At 36.3% G+C, this 23,532-nt stretch overlaps 1 long non-coding RNA gene across 30 annotated transcripts in view; it reads right to left on the minus strand.

Annotated features, from left to right (window-relative positions):
* Window positions 1-23,532, minus strand: part of LOC147378299 (uncharacterized) — a 677,507-nt gene that overhangs the window by 515,462 nt on the left and 138,513 nt on the right. For 3 of the 30 annotated variants that reach the window (XR_015145848.1, XR_015145835.1, XR_015145834.1), the window contains one exon: window positions 17,361-18,473. The exons of the other annotated variants lie outside the window; for them this stretch is intronic. This is a non-coding gene — a long non-coding RNA (uncharacterized LOC147378299). Of the gene's footprint in view, window positions 1-17,360; window positions 18,474-23,532 lie in introns of those variants that run through there. 30 annotated transcript variants of the gene reach the window in all.

Here is a 23,532-nt window from a genome sequence, read left to right on the forward strand (position 1 = left end):
AGGTCATCTTGTTTTTCTTTATGACTTGCTTGTTAGAAAGCTCAGTGCTAAATTTAGTGCTTAACTTTTCAGTATAATAATTTCCTCCTTTATTCACTTTTTGACTTTGTATTTTCTAATTTTTATTTAATATTTTGGGGTCTATCTCTTATTTTAATCTAACTTAAATCTCTTTGAAGTAAATTGCTGCATTGCACAGTGGTAAGAACACACATTTTGGTGTCAGAACTTCTCTGTCCAAACCACAGTATGACCACCTAGTATAGAAGACCTTGGGCAAGTGTAAGATTGCTGTGCTTCAGTTTACTCTCTGGTAAAAGGAAATGATAAGAATACCTAATTCAGAGAGTTGGTATGGGAATCAAATCAATTATTCATTATAAAGCACTTAGAACAGTGCCTGACACATAGTAAGTGCTATTTAAGTGTTTCTTATATAAATATTTGACAAATAATAAACAGGGAGGACTTGAATCCTCTTTGTGAAGGTCTGAAGATCACATATCATATTTCATCATCATGAACTGAGTTCCAGGGTTTCCCTGGTAGCTCAGATGGTAAAGCGTCTGCCTACAATGAGGGAGACCCAGGTTCGATCCAGGGGTCGGGAAGATCCCCTGGAGAAGGAAATGGCAACCCATTCCAGTACTCTTGCCTGAAAAATCCCATGGACTGTGGAACCTGGCAGGCTACAGTCCATAGGGTCACCCAGAGTCAGACACGACAGAGCGTCTTCACTTGAACTGAGTGCCAACTATTTAAACTTTTTTTTTCTTTAGAAGTCTAATAATATGAGAAAAATTATAACCTCTGCAATCAAGAAGCTTTTAATATTAAGTTTATATCAACGGGCTGGAAGGATCCAATGGAGAAGGAAATGGCAACCCACCCAGTGTTCTTGACTGAGAAAGCCTAAAGACAGAGGAGCCTGGTGGGCTACAGTCCATGTTGCAAAAGGGTCGAACATGACTTATTGACTACACAACAAACAATGCATATCAATGTTATAGCATGACAACTTGAATTAAAAGTAGTCAGTACTAAGCAATATAATTTCCATCTCTAGCCAATTAACTAAAATTTTTAGTGTAAATGCTGTGAGTTGTTCCCATATTCATGAATAACCCTATGAGAAAATAATGAGAAAGAGTCTCCTCTTTATTGTGCTTTCTGCCAGGTAGGCTACAACTCTCTATAAGTGTAACTTAGTACTAAGCTTTCCAAATTATCATTCATACTTAATCTACAGAGAAATTGGGACTGTCTCTAAAGTGTCAGATTTTAGCTAGAACTCCAAGTAGAGAATAAGAGATGTAATACACCCTTATGTTCTAAAGCAAAGTAATAAAACACTTACTTAACATCTGTCAAGGTATCTGGACCCCTAAGAGTCAATATGAAAGATAACAAAATTTAAAATGAAAACATTTGAAAGGAATTCCTAGCAAGGCAGAATGCTTTAACTCTTCTCCCCTTTCTGGGAGAAGAAGATGCATGGTCTTCCATCCTCATTTTAAGTCAAGTGATGGACATCCCAAGAGAACTACTTATTAGGATTAGGGTGAGGGTGCTTATAAGAAAGGGAAAGGCACCTAATTCCCCAGCAAGAGGCTCATGAGAGGCCATTCTGTCTCTGTCATCTAGATGGGGTAAGGAGAGGAAGAGAGCTCAAGAATACTTTAGGAGCAAACAACAACATAGAGGATGTGCTTATAATTAATACTGAAAGGTCTAAAAGCAGAAAGCTGGTGAAAGGGCTATCTGCTTGGCAGGATAAAAAATGAGTCAAAAGTTATGTGAACTGTCCCAGGGTTTGGTGAGACACAGATGCACGAGTTTCCAGTGGGCCATGTGTACAATTGCAAAAGGAAGCAAGCATAAAGCACCCTTAATGGACTCTATCAAAGACAGAGCTCAGTCAGGGGAAAAGAACACCAATGGTGCATGAAGACCTCACAGGGAATCTCCCCCAAAACTACACGCTTATTCCAGGTTTCAAATATCTTCCATAATCATCATGATTAAAGACAGAAAATGTCAACCAACAGAAAGCCACAGAGAGGATCAGTGAGGTTCAAACTCTTTGCTCCTCTTTCTCTAATCATTCCTCCCCACTTTTGGCCCCAATCCTAGAAAGAGAGAATATGAAGATGGGAAGGGAAGAGTAGGTTGAGGAAAGTGATGGGTTTCGGGGAGAATGGATTCATGTGTATGAACAGTCCCTTCACTGTTCACCTGAAACTATCACAACATTGTTAATCGGCTATAATCTGATACAAAAGGAAAAGTTTAAAGTTTGGGGAAAAAAGAGGAGACCACCCTCTTCCCACCATGGCTCACTAGTGGGTTGTTTGGTTTTTGTTTTTGTTTTTTTAATTAGACACAGATCATGCCTAAACTAATGAGAGGAAAAAGTTTTTAATTGGATGTGAAATGGAAATTTTAATTTAAACTAGACTGGGCATTTTAATAACTAGAAGTGAAATTATTCTTACAGTCAAAGGAGAGAGTAATGATATGGGATCTTTTTGAAATGCCAAAGACAGGCAGGGGAAATTTGATAGAACTTGTTGCAATGCTCAGTGAGGAGAAAAATAAAGGAATTTCCTCTTTGTACTTACTTTGAGTTCAGTCTGGCCAACGTACTCTGTAGACAAGGTCACGTTACTCATGTCTCAAAGACCAATGACAATGCATTCCCCTGGACAGCTCTTCACAGTTTATGATATGAAAAGTATAGAAAATATGACTTCGGCTTAAACTTTTATAGTATCAAGGCCCACTAATATGAGGCATTTATTCCTTAAGATTTGCCTAGAAATAAAACAAGCCACCCATACAACTTCCCATTAACAATTAAATATTCTGTGATAAGTCCTCTTCACACCCTCCACCAAATTTTGCAAAGTGAAAAAAGAATTTAGCCTTATGTTAATTGTATAAGCCTATCTAATAATTTAAAAAACTATAATGAATTCTGTCAATCATATGAAAAATGACCTCTTTCTGATAAAAAATATTTTATTCAAATTCTTACATTAACTAAGCTATAAAATAAGTTTGGCTTTAGGTCTCTGTTCCTTCAGTCTCTTTTCTGATTTCATGTTCTCCATTTATATTAAGGTAATTTTTTGTTTGTTTTTATTTTTATTCTGTTTTTCCTAAAATTTTTTTTATTTCAACAACCTACCAGCCTAGACACACATTGCTCACCAGTATTCTACATTCCTCTCTTTCTAAGACCTCAAATTGTAGAATCTCCTCATCTCACTGAGTCACAGCTACTGAATTGGGGCTTTTAGTTCTTATCAAAAATTCTAAATGTTTCCTGTATTCTGAACTCCTAAATTCATCCCATCTTTTATCATTTCCCTTGACTTATTTTTAAACAAACTCTGGCATTAATATCAAAAATATACATCAATGTGCATTCACTTCTACTGAAGAATTTTACCATTTCAAATATTCTTTGCCAATCCCTAGGTCTCAGCTCCTACAATCTGCATTCTCTGTTCTGTCTCTGGGGTGGCTGATTGTTAATGGAATAACCACATAACTATATAATGAGATGCACTACAAACCCAAGCTCCCTCATCTCAACTTGGTGCTCATTGCTGAATGATGTCCATATGCTTTATTCGCTGCTTATACTAAAACAAATTTATAAGAATGCCTATTTCAGACTTTTTCCCACTAGTCTTAGTTTATAAACACAACCTTCACTCTTTCATGGTAAGCACATGATGTCACACTCTGCTTTTCTAAGTAGAAATCCTAAATCCAATGTGAAGTATCTCCGTAACTTTATGGGAACTTCCTTTCTTTCTTTCTTTCAATTTTTGAAGGAGAATCTCCCTCCAAGTCTCCTTCTGACCAAATTTCCTCCCATCACTTGTCATTTTGGTGGCTTCTCTTATACTTAAATATAGTGAAAGTAAAAGTGTTGGTCACTCAGTTGTGTCTAACTCTTGGCAACACAATGGACTGTAGTTCTCCACGTTCCTCTCTGTCTATGGAATTCTCAAGGCAAGAATACTGAAATGGGTTGCCATTTCCTCCTCTAGGGCATCTTCCAGGCTCAGGGATAGAACCCAAGTCTCCTGCATTGCATGTAGATTCTTTACCATCTGAGCCACCAGGAAAGCCCTTATATTTAAATGTAAGACTTGCTCTATTCATTGTTTTATTCTCTTGTTCTTCATTTTCTTCTTTGACTTTCCTAAAACAAATGATGGCTCTATATTGCCTCAAGCTATTCTGTTCTTTGGCTTTTCATAATTTTGAAATCTTCACAAATTATTCACTTGAACAGCTTCTAATTCCCCTTCAAGTATACCACAAAAAATAGCAATCTAGTTCCGAAACTTGGCAATCTAACAAAGTATTTCTTCGAAGTTCAATAATGACAGCTTAATCTTTTCATCCCCTGACTTCTCACAGTTTTTTGGTCTTTGCCTGCTTTGGGTTGAATGGTCTCCCCTCAAATGACATGCTAAAATCCTAACACCTCAGAATGTGAGCTTATTAGGAAATAAAATTTTTACAGAGGTAATCAAGTTAAATTGAGGGTAGGCCTTAGTCTACTATGACTGGTTCCTTATAAAAAGGAGAAGGAGCCCTGGTGGCTCAGATGGTAAAGAATCTGCCTGCAATGCTGGGGACCTGGGTTCTATCCCTGGGTATGGATGCTCCCCTGGAGAAGGGCATGGAAACCCACTCCAGTATTCTTGCCTGGGAAATCCCATGGGCAGAGGAGTCTGGCAGGCTACAGTCCATGGGGTCGCAAAGAGTTGGACACAACTGAGCAACTAACACTTTCACTTTGGACATAGGGGAAGGTACATACACAGGGAGGATGATGCCCAGGGAAAAGATGGCCTTGTGACAAGGGATTCCTGCAAACATCACAAGCCAGAAGAGGAAAGGAAGAATTTTCCCTTAGAGGCATCAAAAGACAGTACTGGTCCCACCAAAACCTGATTTCAGACTTCTAGTCTCTGAGTCTGGGCAAGGGGGAGCGGGGAGGGGAAGAATTTCTATTTGTTTGGAGTCATTTGGTTCTTGGTACATTGTACAGCAGCCCCAGGACACTAATACAGTACCTCCCTCAGCAGTCTATACTGTGGACCAACCTGCTTTAAAATCCTCTTCAATCTTTGATTTCAAAGTCATTATGACAATCTGACCCTTTCCCCAATTCTCAACTACACTCTATTCTCTTATTACTCCTGAGATGTCTTCTATTTTTCTTGCTCTCAAATTTCTTACTCTAAAATTCACTGCTTTCTAAAATATTGAAAGTGAAAGTGAAGTTGCTCAGTCATGTCTGACTCTTTGCAACCCCATGGACTGTAGCCTACCAGGCTCCTCTGTCCATGGGATTTTCCAGGCAAGAATACTGGAGTGGGTTTCCATTTCCTTCTCCAGGAGATCTTCCCCAACCCAGGGATCGAACCTGGGTCTCCTGCATTGTAGGCAGACGCTTTACCGTCTGAGCCTAATATTACCCATTTGATTATCTATCTCAAATTTTTATTATTCATGCAGCCTTTCCTTAATATGCCATCCAAAAAGGATCAAACTCTTCTTGGTAAAATATTTTGTTTTTCATCTCTCTGCCATCATTCACATTTTATATCTCTTCTCTAAGTATAGTTATATTTATTACTTATTCTAAACCACAGATCAAACTTTTTTTAAGGTACAAAGACTAAATATTTTAGGCTTTGCAAACCATATAGCAGCTTAGCCAGCTACTCAACTGCACTGCTGTGCAAAAGCAGCATAGAGGCACAAGAGATGCCAGAAAAACCTTATTTACAAAAACTAGGCAGTCATCCACCTGACCATAGTTTACCAAACTCTGTTCTAAGTGATATAGGTACTAAACACAGAAGTTATTTTTTACTCTTTTATGTATTACCTGAAAGATTTCTAGCATTTGTCCTCCATACTGCAAAAGATCTAGAATAAAACTGACACAAATATTTGCATGTACCTCCCAATTCCCTTTCTCTGTATATCAGAATCTAAAATTTTAAGAACAAGACGCATAAAGAAATGTAAAACCAACCAGTTTATAATCTAGACAGATGAATGTGGGTTTTCAAGAACGCTAAATACCATTTAAAGCTTAGGTGGCCCTCACTCTCTTTAAAATACAAGAGTTTATAATAAAAAGAGCTTATATTTTTCTTGAGACATAAAAGAAGTTTCTTAAAATATATGAATAGTACAAGACAACACTAGGTGATACCAGTTCAGTTCAGTCACTCAGTCGTGTCTGACTCTTACAATCCCATTGATTGCAGCATGTCAGGCTACCCTGTCCATCACCAACTCCTGGAGTTTGCTCAAACTTATGTCCATTAGTCAGAGATGCCATCCAACCATCTCATCCTCTGTCGTCCCCTTCTCCTCCTGCCTTCAATCTTTCCCAGCATCAGGGTCTTCTCCAGTGAGTCAGTTCTTCGCATCAGGTGGCCAAAGTATTGGAGCTTCAGCTTCAACGTCAGTCCTTTCAATGAATATTCAGGACTGATTTCCTTTAGAATTGACTGGTTTGATATCCTTGCAGTCCAAGGGACCCTCAAGAGTCTTCTCCAACATCATAGTTCAAAAGCATCAATTCTTTGGCCCTCAGCTTTCTTTATAGTCCAACCCTCACATCCATACATGACTACTGGAAAAACCATAGCTTTGACCAGATGGACCTTTGTCAGCATACAAGTTCCATAATTATTCTAAGAGGAAGTAAATGTCAAGGAATAGAGTATTGAATAAAATCATAAGAGAGTGGATCATGTGTAAATTATCTACTGTTTTACATTACTGTTATTTATTGTTGTATAAGAAGCCATCCCCAGACTTAGTAGCTTAAAACAACGGTCTATTCATTCTCATGATTCTGTGGGTTGACTGGGAAATTCTTCTGCCGGTTTCATCTGAATTCACAGATGAGACTGCTTTCAAAATAGAGGACTAATTGACCAAGAAGGACCAAGGAGTTGGTGCTGCTTGTCTTCCAAGGCACTTTGGTCCTTCTCCACTTGGCCCTCATACTCTAAAACAGACTAGCCTCTTCACAGCATGCAGTTCCCAGGGCTCCAAGAGCACAAGCATATAAACTGCAAGGCTTCTTTAGGCATGGCTTCAGAATACATTCACGATCACTTCTGTTGCATCCTACCACTCAAGGCAATTCACAAGGCCAGTTGTGATACTAGAGATGAAGAAACAGGCTCCATCTCTTAGAGGAAGGAGAGACAATCATATTGTGGAGGAGTGTGGTTACAAGGACGTGTGATTCACTGAGGTCATTACTATAATACTCCGTAACAAGATCCCTAAAGGGAGGCATATTTGACTGCCATTGGGATGTCGCATAGAGAAGTAGTGGGAGAAAAAAGCAGGAAAATTAGACAAAGATAAAATAGTAGAAACTGGCAAGTGTCAAGCTAGGGATTTCATATGTAACCTATTAAATGGCTATTCAAGCAGAGAAGTCTTCCTCCTTCACAAATAATTCATATTATGAAAAAGAAGTCTTCTCTTTGTTTATTTATTAACAAGGGTTAGGGTAGGAGGGGCAAAATGATGATATCTGTCTTCACTAAAAGGACATGACCTTAAATCACAGCATACAGTAGAAATTTCTAGTTGAGATAACATCCTGATGATGAGTATGTAAGTCCGAAGTTACTGAAAGATGTTGAAAGACTTCTTTAAAATTAATCAAAACACGATTTTTTTCATTTACTTGTGATGCCTTTAGCCCATCACAAACCTCAGGAGCATGAGTCTATCATTTGGGAAAAAAGAACGAAAGGGCTTCATAATTTTCAAGATCTTCTTGTGAAATTTTCAGATATTCCTTGCCCTACCCTTATTTCTATTTATTTGACCTTCCATCTTGAAGCTGACAGAAGAAACGAAATAATCTTTCCTTTACTTCACTTTCTATTGTGGACCACCTTTCTAACAATATGTTTAATTCAAACTATCTGGTGTAGATATTCAAACACTCATGGGCAATAGCTTTGTTCTATATGACTCATAAATAATAAATTGCACTGGAGAATGTAGCATAAAGATTAGGAATTCCTGTTTAAGATAATAGCCAGAGCATGCTGTGAATCAACCACTTGGTCTGCTCTTTTTAATCTCTAATTTTACACAAAAGCAGTTTGTCCAATTTAAGTGGCTACTATGGGGAAAAGTTCAAAGTTGTATAATTCAGTGGCTGCTAAGAAAAGAAAAACAAAAGCAAAATCCTGGGTTGGGAAGATGCCCTGGAGAAGAGAAAGGCTACCCACTCCAGTATTCTGGCCTGGAGAATTCCATGAACTAGTCCATGGGGTTGCAAAGAGTTGGACATGACTGAGTGACTTTCACAAGAAAAAAAGAAAATGTCTCCCTGTTTCACACTACATATAAGTGTACTACTGCTTTGAGACAGAAAAGGACCTGATATATTTTTAACTTATTGAAGCTACATGTCAACAATTCAGATATCCTTTTTGAATGGTTATACCAGATTATATACATAAACTCCTGTAGATCACCCCAGGCTCTCTAAACACAGTTTTCTGAGCAGTAAACAGCACCAACAGTGAAAGGATCTGTTGACATTCCTTGCTAGTTGCCACAGGGATAAAACCAAACTGAAAACCTCAAAATACAAAAGACCACAGATATTAACACTTGAACCACTCAGTCTGAATTCAAGACAGACCTACTTCTCTAACCTTCCAGGTGTTCTCAATATGTCTGAATCCTAGTATATGTAACAACACAGAACTATATGTATATGTACAGGGGAATTGGAAAGTTAGCAAGGCTGTCATAAAATGAGGCTATAACTTTCTATTGATTCAGATTAAAGACCTATATTTTTTGGTTCAGTTTTCATGTGGATGTGAAATGAAACTTGTTTACAAAGATTATGCATGCTTTTGGGGCTGTATTTATATACACTTTGTATATATGCTGAAGCAGGATTTACCAAGGAAATACATCCTTGGTTTTTCTGTTTTATTTAATCTATCACAAAGGTACAAAGGAAAAACGCTTGCCCAGCTCATTGCACAGCATGATGCCTTAGAGGCAAAACATTTGAAGCTCATATTATGCTTCTTTTTTATAAGGTAACTAATAAAGCTGGATATTACCTGGCTCCTCTGATAATCCACAATGCTAGAAAACAGAATCATGATATTTAAACAATGCTGAAATTCAGGAGGGGAATAGTGAAATAAAATGAAGGCCATGCAATTATATGATCTAATATCTACTAGGTGTTAAAACCAAAAAAATCTTAAGAAAAGCTTAACAAATTTACCTTGCAAAATACAGTGGAATGAGTAACTTATATAAGACATTAATTAATTTTCCTTCAGCTATCATGCTTAAAAAAAACAGATGTCATTAATCACACATTTTTAATTCCATTAAACTTGTGTCTAAATCAATCTTTTCTTCTAAACTTCAATATCTTGAATGTCATAGAAAGTCAAGTGACAGATTGCTCTGTTTCATTCAGGAGTCAATCTACGAAGCTACATGTGAGAATTTTAGGATTGTGTTGGTTGATCATGTACACATATATATTTATAAGCACTTTCTGGAGTCACATAACTCATGTAGAACACAAAGCTGCAAAAATGAGCTAATTTAAGGACCTTTACCAGGACACACTGTAAGAGAATTTAAAGTCACCATGGCAACAACTTGCCAACCCTTAACAACCTCAAAGATGAATATTTACTCAATCCACTAGATACCTGATATGCCTTCATTGTTGCCAAGGCAGGCAGTTCCTATTTGCCAGTTACATCATACACGCTGCGACTTCTTCAGTTTCTCACATCTCTGTGCTTTGCCCTCATCAACCAAAGTACCCCCTTTTCCTTGCCAAACATTGAAGCATTTCTTTTTGTTTTCTCAGTTCTAGTTTCTGTGCTGCATTACTCTGTGGACTTATTACTCCTCTCTATCCATCTTTAAGGCATAAATTCTTAGTTTATTAAAATAATTGTAATAGTTAAATTTGTTGAGTATTCATACTGTTTTATAGAGTATGCTTATTTTTCACCTTATGTTATTTTGTTTAATTTTCATAACAAACCTGTGAAGCCAACAGTGGCTGGAACCCTGACTCTGTCACTTATTAGTTGTATACTCATGGATAAGCCACTCTATCTCTCTGTGCTTCATTTTATCTGCCATCTGAAAATGAGAGTCATATGCCTACTTGATGGGATTATCATGAGAATTAAGTGAGTTAATACATGTAAATCTCTCAGAAGAATATCTGGCATATAATAATAGCCAGCATATACCAAGAGCATGATAGTATCTCCAGTATATAGGAGGAAATGGGTTGGGAGACATCAGGCAGTTTGCCAAGATCTTATCACTAGAAAGGGGTGGAGATGTTTCAAATGCTGCTAAGTTTCAAACACTTCTAAATCTTGGTGCCTTCTAAACTCTGTTGCAAGTCTTCTATTGGGAACACATTTTTATGGTAATTTCTAGTTTATAAAACTCCTTCATATATTTGTCTAATTTGATCTTCACAACTCCTACAGATAGTACCAGCCCTACTTTATTTTTTTCTTTTTTGTGAAGAAACCGAGACTTGGAGAGAGTATAGGCCTTAAACCTGGTCTCATGGACTTGGTTCAAATTCTGTTACAACATTTAAGAAGCAAAGAGAAATAAATGAATAAATTAGTTAATTTCATTAACTTATCTTTGCCTCATTTCATCATCTGTATAACAGGAATCATGTACCTACATCACAGAGTTGTTATAACAATTAAATTAATCTGTGTAAAGTTCTCAGCATAGTGTCTGGCACACAATAAGAATTAATTAATTACAGGCACTGGGCAGAGGCATGAAAGAAACAGGAGAAAGTGACTTAAAAAACAAAAAAAAACAAAATATTGTTCTATATTCAACAGATTACCTCCTGAGAAACCTGTATGCAGGACAAGAAGCAACAGTTAGAACATGGCACAACAGACAGGTTCAAAGTTGAGAAAGGAGTACATCAAGGCTGTATATTGTCACTCTGCTTATTTAACTTATATGCTGAGTACATCATGTGAAATGCAAGAATGGGTGAAGTTCAAGCCAAAATCAAGATAGCTGGGAGAAATATCAACAATTTCAGACATGCAGATGATACAACCCTAATAGCAGAAAGCGAAGAGGAACTAAAGAGCCTCCTGATGAAAATGAAAGTGGAGAGTGAAGAAGCTGGCTTAAAACTTAGCATTCAAAAAACTAAGATCGTGGCCCATGAAGTGATCCTGCCCCATCACTTCATGGCAAATAGATAGGAAATAAATGGAAACAGTGACAAACTTTATTTTCTTGGTCTCCAAAATCACTGCGGATGCGACTGCAGCCATGAAATTAAAATACGCTTGCTCCCTGGAAGGAAAGCTATGACAAACCTAGACATGTTTTAAAAATCAGAGATACCACCTTGCCAAAAAAGGTCTGCATATACTCAAAGCTATGATTTTTTCCCATAATCATGTACTGTTGTGAGAACTATACCATAAAGAAGGTGCTCAGAATTGATGTTTTTGAACTGTGGTGCCAGAGAAGACTCTTGAAAGTCCCCTGGACTGCAAGGAGATCAAACCAGTCAATCCTAAAGGAAATCAGTCCTGAATATTCATTGGAAGGACTGATAATGAAGCTGAAGCTCCAATACTTTGGCCACCTGATGCGAAGAGCTGACTCACTGGAAAAGACCCTGATGCTGGGAAAGATTGAGGGCAAGAGGATAAGAGGGAGACAGAGGATGAGATGGTTGGATGGCATCACTGACTCAATGGACATTGTGCTCTGCTCTCCCAGAGAAAACTCTGGGAGACAGTGAAGGACAGGGAAGCCTAGCATCTGCATGCAGTTCATGGAGTTTCAAAGAGTCGGATACAATTTAGCAACTGAACAACAACAAATGTCTAGAAAGGGAATTAGCCTCATTGCTTTATCCTTCACAATTTGATCTGCAATTCATCCAGAATCTATTTCTGCATATGATATGAGGCAGAAATAAAAATTTACTTTTTCCTGTGTGGCCATCCAACTGCTGCTGCTGCTGCTAAGTCGTTTTAGTCGTGTCCGACTCTGTGTGACCCCATAGAGGGCAGCCCACCAGGCTCCCCCGTCCCTGGGATTCTCCAGGCAAGAACACTGGAGTGGGTTGCCATTTCCTTCTCCAATGCATGAAAGTGAAAGTGAAGTTGCTCAGTCATGTCTGACTCTTAGCGACCTCATGGACTGTAGCCCACCAGGCTCCTCCGTCCATGGGATTTTCCAGGCAAGAGTACTGGAGTGGGGTGCCATTGCCTTCTCCGGCCATCCAACTAACCTAACATCAATTATTGAACACACCATCCCAACCCTCCTATTCTGAAATTAATTCATTGTCACCAATTTAGTATCTCATATACATAGGTCTATTTCTGGAACTTTACTTCCTGCTTGCTATTTGTTTATCCTTCGGCCAATATCTTGCTATGTAATTTAGGGCAGATTTATAAAAGGTTCTGATGTCTGACAAAAGTAAGTCCTCTAGTTTTGTCATCTTCTTCAATATTGAATATTTTTTGCAATTTGTATTTCCATAATAAATTTTATAATCAACTTGTTAATTTTTGATATAATCTTCCTGATATTTTTATCGGCCGGTCATTGAATTTGATGACACCTCTACAATACTGAGTTTTCCAATCCATGAAAACTACATTAACAAAATGGTATATCCTTGCATTTATTTAAGTTCTCATTTTTCTCAAAATTGCTTTGTGACTTTATGTTTACTAGATTCATCCGTAGTTATTTTATTTTTTGTGTATAGTATTGCATTTTTTTAAAATCTATTTTATTGACAGGAGACAGAAGAAATATAATTTTATATCTAGACTTGTATCCAGTAAAATTACAAATTTTACATATTAAAATTATTCTTACAAGTTATTTTACAGTTTTCGACTCAGGATATCATCTGCTAATTATGACTATTTTATTTTTCTCTCTCATTCTCCATTACAAAGGAAACATTTGCAATTTTAACCATTTATTTAATGTTTGTGGTTGGTTTTTTTGTAGCTACAATTAACAGATTAATGAAGCTTCCTTCTATTCCTAATTTGCTCACTTCTCTTAGCAAATACTGTAGAGTTTAGTAAACAGATCTTTCATATATTTGTTTAAATTCATAAGTAATTGTATTTTTATATTAGTATAAATGGCATTGCTTTATAAAATTTCAATTTTCATTTGTTTGTTCCTAATCTACTAGTACTACGACGACGATGACGACGACGTCACTTCAGTCGTGTCTGACTCTGTATGACCCCATAGATGGCAGCTCATCAGGCTCCTCTGTCCCTGGGATTCTCCAGGCAAGAACACTGGAGTGGGCTGCCATTTCCTTCTCCAAGGCATGAAAGTGAAAAGTGAAAGTGAAGTCGCTCAGTCGTGTCCAACTCAGCGACCCCACAGACTGCAGCCTACCAGGCTCCTCCGTCCATAGGATTTTCCAGGCAAGAGTACTGGAGTGGGGTGCCATTGCCTTCTCCTAATCTACAGAAACACAATTAATTCATATATATTGACCTTAAATTCATTTATTGTTTTCTAGACCTTTCTGGGTAGATTTCTTAGAAGTTTAGAAAATTATTTCATCTGCAAATAAAAGACAGCTTTACTTTTTTGTGTGCTTAGTCATAGAGTTTTCTTGGTAGGACAGTTTTAAACTCTGAATTAGATTTCTTTAGTTGAATTCTTGAGTCTCTGCAAAGATTGCCTCTGTCTCTTCAAGTCCTTGAGAATGCTGGTTTGTTTGAGCCCACTCCCACTGCTTCCAGTCATAACTTGTGCAACTTATGTCTCTTTTCTTCAGAATCACAGTGTTATCTACTGTTCGATATGTGAAACCCATTATAATTTTAATCTTTGTTACCCCTATCTTGAAGCAGAGATATCAAGTACTCCTATATTATCATATGTACTATTTAAAAAAAAAAATAGTTCCTGTACTTAATCTCTCTTCCAAAACCACAATATCACACTGGCTTAAAACAAATCCCTTAAACATTATTTGTTTTCAAACTAAATTTATATAAAGTATCATCTTCTCATCTAACATTGTGTAATTATTTCATTCTTAACTATAAAAATGACTCCATGGTATTACCAGTGGATAGCCTGATACAAAACTTTGTTATTCAATTTTGAGGGGTTTTGTATATGTAAATTTGGCATTCACATACTGTTTCCAAGGCTTATTATCCTTGCATTTCCAGTAACAGTGTAGGTAAAAATGATCTCTAAAAATACCAGTGTTTTTCTTCTTTGGGAGTAATTGACTTCAATAAAGTAATAGTTATTATTTGGTCAAAATATTGATATGTCACTGGATGAAAAATATTTCCTCTTTAGTCTTCTATTCCTCTGATACCAGTAAAGGTGTCATCTATGATGTAGACTGGATGAAAATTAGGACCATAATTTGGATTGAAAATTATAGCTAGCAATAGTGAGTCTTTGTTGACTTTATATTTTTCTTTATAATTTTCACTGGGTCTTTTATGATATAAAGTCTTCATCATAAAGGTTTATTTTTTTTTAAATCAATACCTAGCAAGAAATATAAATCTCCCTGTTCTCCACTGATGTCACCAGTTCTCAGAACAAAGTTCAGCAAAATTTAAGAAAAACTATGTTCATCTTGGCTTCTTTAAACAAAATATACATATATTAGCATAGATAATTGTGGAAATAAAAGATTATATAGGCTGATATCCAAATCAAGTATGTGTTATGTTTTGGAGAATAAAAGCTGTTTAAAAGTCATAACATCTCAGTTCCAGACCTAAGATTACTTCGAATAGGTTGTTTGACATAGAGGGCAATAAAACCTCAGTGATTCTAAGAGGAAAATTTTGTTTTGTGATGGTTAAATAATAGATCTTAAAAGACACTTTAAAAATTATAAAGAAAAATATAAAATGAATAAAGACTCAACACTGCTAACTATAATTTTCAATGCAAATTATGGCCCTAATTTTCATTCAATCTATGTCACAGATATAAGAATAATGTAAGTATTATCTAGTCATTATAGACAGAGAAGTTAAAATATGCTGCAATTCAGAAAAAAAGGGCTTGAATGCTATCTGTGTACTTTAGAAGAGAGAATATAAAGACAGCACCCTCATTATTGACTTAGAGTGATGAAAATATGAGAAAAACTCAGGTGTGTCTTTGATGCCTGCCCAAACATATCTGATGCTTCCTGAGCAAGCACAAAATTAGAAGTATTTTAAGTAAATGGTATATGTAGCAATTGCAATTCATTCTCATCAAACATCAACTAAAATAAACATTAAATATGAAACTTCAAATATGTATACTAAAATCAATATATAAGCAAGTGAAGTCTCTAGATAAAGTTAAAAGACATTTTTCATACTGAACTTTACAGCTTTTGAAACCATACTTTTCCATTTTATCAGCACTTTCTTGAATAAAAGAATTCCATTTTTCAGGGACCATGCTGTCAGTAGAAAAGAGAGAGCACACAAAAATGGGGTCACAACAGTAAAACTCAGGCCCTGAACCAGTTCTAGGCCCTTTCATTTAAGATCCATGAGATCCTTCCTTAGTAAAGACAAGTTAAATGAGATCACAGAGTCTCCTACTTCAATACATAATAAAATAGAAAAATCAAGAGGATTCAGACAAAATTTACTGATAGCACTATCTACAGAAGGAAGCACAATCTCCAGACATATTCTTTGAATACGGCTGGCCAAAAGGAAAAAGGAGAGGTGCTAGTGTATTTAAGCAGAGTTAATTTTGATTACCCCTACTCACAGTAATAGTGGCAGGAAAAGGAGGTGAATTGATAAAATCCTGCCTATTCATACAGAACCTAGTTTTGAGGAAACAAAATAGAGATATAAAAGGAGCCAGAGGAAGTAAATTATTGAATCTGAGGAATAATGTCAAGTATGATGAATACATTTCATTAGACGGGGGAGTTTCCAAAGGGTTTATCAATTTTATCTTTATAGATGGAAAGAAAAATAAGATCATGTCAAAAATTTTCATAAACATAAAAAGATAACTCTTCAGGAGTGTGTTAGTTTTTAAATATGTCCATAAATTCTTGTTTATTCTTTCTCCTTGAGTTATCTACACCTGTCCCACCACTGACTCTTGTGCATTCATAAGGGGAAGATTGTTTTTTTTTGTTAATTCACAGATCTTCAACTCAGAAGACACTATCCATGGGAAACTTTACCTAAAGTGGGCTTCGTCCATATCCCAGCCTAATTTAGATGACAACAACTTGTACTTTAAACTGAGGGTATGAAGGAATGAAAATTTGGGGGGTCTTGTAGAATGTAAGTGCATTTTGCATGTGAGAAAAATATAAATATTACTTGGAGTTCAGAAGCCTGACTATGGTGGTTCTAAATTATGTACACAAATAAATAGATTCTCTTCCATTTATAGAGTATCACTGTCCCTTGAGTGTGGGCTATTGATAATAATTTGCATTCAGTGAATAGACTCTGGAAAAAATGATGGTGTATCACTTTCTAGTGTAGGTCAGAGAGGTGTCATGGCTTCCATAATGTTCTTTTTCAGATTGCCACATGGAGAAAGCTACCTTCAATGAAGTGAGGACACTCCAACAGTCTGTGCAAATGCCCATGTAGTATAAATCTTGAGTTCCCTTTCCAAGGGTCAGCCAGGAACTGAGGCCTCTTGCCAAAATCACATAAGTGAGTTCAAAAACTGATTCTATAGCACCAGTCAAGACTTGGCTGCTCACCAGTCTGAGTATAGAATTTAATAATTCTTTTGAGCATTGGCAAAGTACTTAGAAAGCTTTTGCCTTACTAGAAGGATAAAATTAGCCATAAACATTATGCTGTTACTACTTATCAGTGCTTAAAAGCCATACCTGAGGACTCAAACTGATTTCAATTAATTTAACTGTGTTCCAAAACAAAGCTCAAGAATACAGATAAAAGTGCAAAAATAGAAGCCAACAATGTAAAACTGATGGTGTCTAGAATCTAATAAAATTATTAGACATCCAAAGAAGCAGCTGTCTATAGTCTATAACAAGGAAAAATCATAACTGAAATAATTAAAAGACATCAATGACAGATTTAGTATACAAGGACATTAAAGCAGTCATTATAACCGTATTTGATAAGTTTAAGAAGTTAGGAAATGGATTAAACATGCTAAATACAGATCAAAAAAAAAAAAAACCCCATATCAAACTTTTAGTGTTGAAAACTATAATTTATTTTCATGATGCTCTTGAAACTTTGAAGAAAAACTGTTAATATACACATTGATTTGGGTGTTAAGCTTTCGGGGGGGCACATGTTGAATGCCACATGTTTTTCAAGAGTACCCACAAAATAATACCACATACAGTTGGTTTTAATATAAAGAAAACAGTAATCTTAATCAACTGATTAAGAAAATGATTTGAGCATCAACAAAAATTTCATGATTGCTTGTGTGCAATTTCATCCATGTGAAACCAGGCAAAACAGGAACTCAGCTACATGATAATCCACAAATCACAAACACAGATATGCACATTCAAATCCACCAACTATCTATGACATCTAAAATGAAAAAATACAGTAGACAGGATTGAAAGCCAATAAGATGTTGCAAAAGAAATACTAGAGAACTTGAAAATACATGAATAAAACATACATAAAACAAAACCCAGAAACAAAAAGAATGAAAAATTGAAAAGAGAATCAGTTCTATGAGACAACAGCAAGTGATCTAATCTACATGTGAAAGGAAATCCTTAAGAAGACAAGACAGAGAAAAAAATGTATCCACAGGAAAAAAAGCTCAAATATATCCCCCAAATTTGGTGAAAATAATAAACCCACAGATTCAAAATACTCAACAAAACTCAAGCAAAAGAAATATGGAAAAAGAAACTATACCAAAACACATAAAACCAATGATAAAAGAACAATCTTACATTGACAGAAAAAGACATGTGTACAGAAGAACAAAGGTAAGAATGAGAGATGTCTTCTTACCAGAAACAATCTAATCTTGAAAACAGTGGAGAAACATCTTTAAAGGACAAATGTAAATGTCAATCTAGAATTATTTATCCAGCAAAAAAATATATTTCCAGTCAAATGTGAAACATTTTTCAAAATGCAAAAGCAGTACAGACGAAATCTTGAGATGAGCTTGAGATACATAGAAAGATAATCTTGGATTATCCAAGAGGGCCCCAAGTTATCAGAAGGGTTTTTATAAGTAAAGGAGGAAGGCAGTAGAGTGAAAGTGTCAGACTGATGCAGTATAAGAAAGTCTTGATCAACTATTGCTGAATTCAAAGTGCACTGTGATACGAGTGTGCCAGCCTTTAGGATCTGGAAAAGACAAGGAAATAGATTATTCCCTTGAGTTTCCAAAAGAAACACAGGCCTGCTAATTCCAGCATTTTAGCTTAATGAGACTTATTTCTGGACTCCTCACCTTCATAACTGTAACATAATAAATATATCTGTGCTGCTTAAAGTTATTAAGTCTATGATAATTAGTTAAGCAGCCATTAGAAACTAATACAATAAGCAATAGAAATGCACTGGGGGTTTATAACACATGCCAAAGTAAAAGTGTAAAATATAGCACAAATGCTGGAAGGGAGACATGAAAACATTCTACTGCTAATTTCTTATATCTGAAGTGATATTACATCACTCAAAGTAGACTGTGATAATTAAAATATAGATAATACAAATCCAAAAATAACTACTAGAATAATATAATAAGGAAATACCTAAAAAACAAAAATGCTCAATATAAATGGAGAAAAAAAAAGAGAGAAACAAAGAACAGATGAAACAAATAGACCACACTTTGCTACTGTAGCAAAATCTAGTCTATACTGATTAACACATCGGTTAAACCATCATTTAAGCATAAAACAACATATATTGTCACATAAGCATGAAACTGTAATCTTATATGATTTAGTCATTTAGAAAAGCTTTTTGAAATAAACTCTAACAACTTAGAGATGAATTAAAATAAATTCAATTGGAGACAGTATTACAAAAACATTGAAAGTCACTCAGTCATGTCCAACTCTTTGGGACCCCATGGACTGTAGCCCACCAGGGTCCTCTGTCCCTGAAATTCTCCAGGCAAGAATACTGGAATGGGTAGCCATTCCCTTCTCCAGAACTTCCCAACTAAGGGATCGAACCCAGGGTCTCCTGCATTGCAGGCAGATTCTTTACTAAGTCACCATTAGGGCTCTAAATAAGAAATAGTGCCCTAGAATACCAATATTAAAAGTCTCAAGTTCGAAATAAGAAAAAAAAATCAATAAACAGAGCTGTGGAAATAGAAATATATGTAACTGAAAATGTCTTCATTTTTTCAACAGTGGGAGTTAAACTATACTACACATGAGGTATATTGTGTTTGGCTTTAAAAATGAATTTCTGTGTTTATAATCTTTTTAATATAACAAAATTTAGGTGTTTTTTAATTGCTAATAAATTCTTACATTTTCATACCTAATTATTTTTACATGTTAAATTTAGTTTAATATTAGTTTATTAAAATAACAGTAAAATGTCAAAACCTCAGAGACTTGACTATCCATTTACCTCTCTTGTTACATATATACACATACATTTAAGAGAATGGTCTATACTAAGAGTTTTACATCTTCTAATGAACATAAGAGATACGTAATATAATGTATTTCCAACAGAGATCACTGGGTCTTAGGTATCAGATAAGTTGCCCAAGGTCACAGAGGGGAGTGGCACCATGTATATTGCAATGAGCATCTCTCTTGTCATGAATTAGATGAATAAAGACAGCCTGTCTGGGGAGGCCTTACAAATAGCTATGAAAAGAAGAGAACTGAAAAGCAAAGGAGAAAAGGAAAGATATAAGCATCTGAATGCAGAGTTCCAAAGAATAGCAAGGAGAGATAAGAAAGGCTTCCTCAGCGATCAATGCAAGGAAATAGAGGAAAACAACAGAATGGGAAATACTAGAGATCTCTTCAAGAAAATTAGAGATACCAAGGGAACATTTCATGCAAAGATGGGCTCGATAAAGGACAGAAATGGTATGCACCTAACAGAAGCAGACAATATTAAGAAGAGGTGGCAAGAATACACAGAAGAACTGTACAAAAAAGAACTTCAAGACCCAGATAATTACGATGGTGTGGTCACTCACCTAGAGTCAGACATCCTGGAATGTGAAGTCAAGTGGGCCTTAGAAAGCATCACTACGAACAAAGCTAGTGGAGGTGATGGAATTCCAGTTGAGCTATTTCAAATCCTAAAAGATGACACTGTGAAAGTGCTGCACTCAATATGCCAGCAAATTTGGAAAACTCAGCAGTGGCCACAGGATTGGAAAAGGTCAGTGTTCATTCCAATCCCAAAGAAACGCAATGCCAAAGAATGCTCAAACTACCACACAATTGCACACATCTCACATGCTAGTAAAGTAATGCTCAAAATTCTCCCAGCCAGGCTTCAGCAGTACATGAACCGTGAACTTCCAGATGTTCAAGTTGGTTTTAGAAAAGGCAGAGGAACCAGAGATCAAATTGCCCACATCCGCTGGATCATCGAAAAAGCAAGAGAGTTCCAGAAAAACATATATTTCTGTTTTATTGACTATTTCAAAGCTTTTGACTGTGTGGCTCACAACAAACTGTGGAAAATTCTGAAAGAGATGGGAATATCAGACCACCTGACCTGCCTCTTGAGAAATCTATATGCAGGTCAGGAAGCAATAGTTAGAACTGGACATGGAACAACAGACTGGTTCCAAATAGGAAAAGGAGTATGTCAAGGCTGTATATTGTCATCCTGCTTATTTAACTTATATGCAGAGTACATCATAAGAAATGCCGGGCTGGAAGAAGCACAAGCTGGAATCAAGATTGCTGGGAGAAATATCAATAACCTCAGATATGCAGATAACACCACCCTTATGGCAGAAAGTAAAGAGGAACTAAAAAGCCTCTTGATGAAGGTGAAAGAGGAGAGTGAAAAAGTTGGCTTAAAGCTCAACATTCAGAAAACGAAGATCATGGCATCTGGTCCCATCACTTCATGGCAAATAGATGGGGAAACAGTGGAAACAGTGTCAGACTGTCTTTGGGGGGGCTCCAAAATCACTGCAGATGGTGATTGCAGCCATGAAATTAAAAGATGCTTACTCTTTGGAAGGGAAGTTATGACCAACCTAGATAGCATATTCTAAAGAAGAGACATTACTTTGCCAACAAAGGTCTGTCTAGTCAAGGCTATGATTTTTCCAGTGGTCGTGTATGGATGTGAGAGTTGAATTGTGAAGAAAGCTGAGTGCTAAAGAATGGATGCTTTTGAACTGTGGTGTTAGAGAAGACTCTTGAGAGTCCCTTGGACTGCAAGGAGATCCAAGCAGTCCATCTTAAAGGAGATCAGTCCTGGGTGTTCTTTAGAACGAATGATGCTAAAGCTGAAACTCCAATACTTTGGCCACCTCATGTGAAGAGTTGACTCATTGGAAAAGACTCTGATGCTGGGAGGGATTGGGGGCAGGAGGAGAAGGGGATGACAGAGGATGAGATGGCTGCATGGCATCACCGACTCCATGGACATGAGTTTGGGTGAACTCCGGGAGTTGGTGATGGACAGGGAGGCCTGGCGTGCTGCAATTTATGGGGTCGCAAAGAGTCAGACACAACTGAGTGACTGAACTGAACTGAACTGAACTGAACTAAAGCACCAGAAGTGGAAACTGTGAGGGTTTTGCATCCAGGAGAAAGCAACTAACCAGAAGATAAAGAATCAAGAAGAAACTGAGGGTTACATTTTATGTGGGGGAAAAATTAATTTTTGTTCCATTAAGAGATGTCATTGCATCGAAGTGTTATTTGTTAAACTTACATTACAAACCACCCCACACACAATAAATGTCATATAGTAGACACTCAGAAAAAGTTTCCTGGGTTAAAACAACAGAATTTTAATTTCACTTTCTGTATAAGTACATAGAACTTCTAAATTGTTAATGCAAAATGTCTTTACTCAAGTCTAATAAGGAAAAAGGAAATTAAAATATTGCCTATGTATTCAGTGTAAAACAAGCAGGCAGATATTGTACAATCTAATGCATGGCTTTGTAACACCTTTTCTATAAAAGAAATCACTTGATGTAAACTTGAAAAAAGAATTCACTGGCAGTATTTGACAAAGGAAAGCTGACTTTTTTCTTTTTTAATAACAATTCACACCTACAGTGAAAACCTTTCCAAATAAGTAAATCAGGTATCCACTCTAATCTCAAGTAAAAGAAAAAAAATCACTCTAAGCTAAAATTAATATGTTACAAATTTATCCATAGTTTTACATGCATATAATATACACATATATACACACTCTGACACACATAATCTGAAAGAAATATATTTGCTGTGTAAAACCCTAAAGTAAAAGGCCTTATCTGCTTCTTCGTCCCTTCATGTACCATAAATATCCACAGTTGGGGCTATTTCTTACATATTTTCTAAGTTTAGATATAGAATTTGTTCCCTTATTTCCTGACCTTTTCAAGATAAACAAATGTGTCACAGCTTCTTTGCAGAATCTAGTACTCACATCCATATTTAGGAACTTAACCTGTGCCAACTTAGCTTTTCTTAGAGAGTCAGATTCCCTATGGATAGCGTAGGCAGTCTTCAGTGGCTGTGGGTAACTGAAAGCAGAAGTTTTACTTCCCTTACCCTCACTAGCAGGGAGAATGTTAGAGTGAAAGCAACTTCAGGGCCAGTTTTTCACACATGTAAACACTTTAAAGGCACAAAATATACATAATATATACATAAACTCTATGTAGTTCCCACATTTGACCTTATTCTATAAGCTCAAAGGCAGGTGTGAAACTACACTAAAGAAACAATAAGGTCACCTTCAAATTACACTAGGAGATAGATCCTCTTTTAAGTGAGTAGAATAGGATAGAACTGAGTTTTTATCTAGAGCCCTTCTCTAAAGATTCCCATTTGCCCAGATTCACATAACCTAGTCACAAAGGCTTATGTCCTGGTACAACAGGTCTAATTAACATCAGACATTAACTCCAACATTCATTTGACAATTGAAAAATTGATTTCAATATACCCTGTTAACTATGTACATCTCAAAGACAAATTCAGTGATGTTTGTGGCTTTTGTTTTAGCTACTTCTAGAATGCAGATGCTTAATCAGGATACTTCAAATGCTAACAAACTGCACCTTGACAGCCTAGCCTCAAATATTCTAAAGAATATATAAAGATAGATGTCTCAACCAATGATCAGTGGCCATGGACATTTCACAGGTGTGATTCCTCCATAACCCATGAGTGTTTGGGAGGCTCTTGCCAGACTACCATTAAGAAACTCAAGCCTCAAGGTCCTGCTA

The sequence above is a fragment of the Bos grunniens genome, chromosome 2, assembly GCF_055505025.1.
Source record: "Bos grunniens cultivar Pamir isolate PY7600 chromosome 2, Bosgru_T2T1.0, whole genome shotgun sequence".
Classification (NCBI taxonomy): domain Eukaryota; kingdom Metazoa; phylum Chordata; class Mammalia; order Artiodactyla; family Bovidae; genus Bos; species Bos grunniens.